This window comes from Eutrigla gurnardus (assembly GCF_963514095.1).
Source record: "Eutrigla gurnardus genome assembly, chromosome: 22".
Taxonomy (NCBI): Eukaryota; Metazoa; Chordata; class Actinopteri; order Perciformes; family Triglidae; genus Eutrigla; species Eutrigla gurnardus.
The window spans coordinates 14,099,029-14,100,802 of NC_139933.1; the positions used below are offsets into that span (position 1 = coordinate 14,099,029).

Sequence of the window (1,774 nt, forward strand, 5' to 3'; positions counted from 1 at the left end):
CTCTACTTATTTCAAATTGATTTTTAAAAATGTCTTTAAAACTCACCTCTGTGTGGAGGGCATTGTCAGCTATATTGACAGTCCTTCTACCAAGACCTGCTTGGAGTAGGATTGCCTCATCTTTGGGGGTTCTGTCGGTGTTTTGTGACAGCAAGCAGAACTGTATCTCTGTGTACTTTCACACAGTGACACGGGGTGGATCTCCTCCTTTCCTTTTACGCTTCTGACCAGAGAACATGGATGGGAAGCACCTTGGATGAAGAGTAGACAGTTATTAATATGTGAAGTCTAAATATCCAACTTTAAAAAGAATGCCTCCCTGCTGAGGAGGCTCAGGCATCTTTTTCAAATGCATCCTGGACTCCTCCCTGGGGAGTTGTTAGGGGCATGCCCCACTGGGAGGAGACCCCGGGGAAGTCCCAGGACATGCTGGAGGGACTCTTTCACTCAGCTGGCCTGGGAATGCTTTTGGATCCTCGAGGCAGTCACTTACCTCTGCATCTCATGTTGCACGGTTGTTGGTCTGCCAGCTGCAGTCCCAGCTCCAATCCCTGCAGTCCCAGCTCCAATCCCTGCAGTCCCAGCTCCAATCCCAGTTGCAGTCACAGCTCCAATCCCTGTTGCAGTCCCAGCTCCTGTCCTAGCTCCAGTCTCATTTGCTATGCAGCTCAAAAGCATGCGGACTGCTGTTTCAATGTTTGTGTTCTGGTGATTTGGAAAAATGTGAAAATTAAATTGAATGTAACGTAATAACAGTCGGAAGCAATAGTTTGTCAAATATGCATTTTAGAAAAAAACAACAACTTTGTCTTAGCATGCTAATTTCTTTAAGGTTCCATTAGCCTACCCATATGACACTCACCTGAGATGGACCACCAGGATCCGTCATTTTCCTAGAAGGCAGAGGAGAATAGGAGTAATTTACTTTACTACGTTGAGATCTTTCAAGCATAGATATTAACTAGTCTTTTTTATAGATCCATGTTTTAAACCTAGAAAGAATCATCTTGTAAAAGAGCATATAAGTTATATGAATCTGACTCTCTTCCTTCCACGTCTGTTTTCTGAAAACGAAACCTGCATGAGCCGATCTGACCCGGGGTCACAGCTCTCCTCTCTTACAGTTTATGACAGATAAGACTACAACAATACACACACATACGTATATTCATTGAAAACAAATGCACACGGCCGGGAGGATGGTTACCAAAACAGAGGAAAAGTGACAGGACGCTAAATGTGTCAGCTTCGCGTCGGGGTTTATTTATTAATGTGGTTAAAGATACAACCTACCTTGAAAGTTGCCTATATCGCTGTCTCTGCTGCTGTTAGTTTAGCATGTGCTGAATCCACCCTCTCCTCTGATTGGCTGTGGGGGGGGGGAAAGCCCCTCTCCTCTGATTGGCTGTGGGATCAGTCGCTCTCAGATCAGCACCCGCCTTTTGCACCATAGACTGAATGCACAGATGGTTTTGCTCCACATATCTCAGTGGAGGTGGGATTTGTGATTTGTAGGTGAAGGAAACAGAATCTGTGACTCGTGGGGAAGATTTGCGCAGTTGTACTTCTCGATTTGTGTTTGTGTTTGAAAAGAACACAAATATTTTCGTGGGAAATTATTTTATATACATTGAACATTTATTGCACAAGTTCACATTCAGATTTGCACACATTCAAATTTTGTCCACAACTTCACATTGTCTGATACAGGTACACAAATATGTTTTGCACCAAATATACTATAACAATAGGAGCAAAAATGTGAGCGTGTCAG

General features: G+C 43.6%; 1 long non-coding RNA gene across 1 annotated transcript; it reads right to left on the bottom strand.

Annotated features, from left to right (window-relative positions):
- Window positions 1–578: 578 nt before the first annotated feature.
- LOC311032600 lies at window positions 579–1,472 on the bottom strand. The gene is made up of 3 exons (XR_014599190.1): window positions 1,294–1,472; window positions 863–893; window positions 579–705 (listed from the first exon to the last, which is right to left on the bottom strand). It is a non-coding gene; the product is annotated as an uncharacterized lncRNA (long non-coding RNA).
- Window positions 1,473–1,774: the final 302 nt, after the last annotated feature.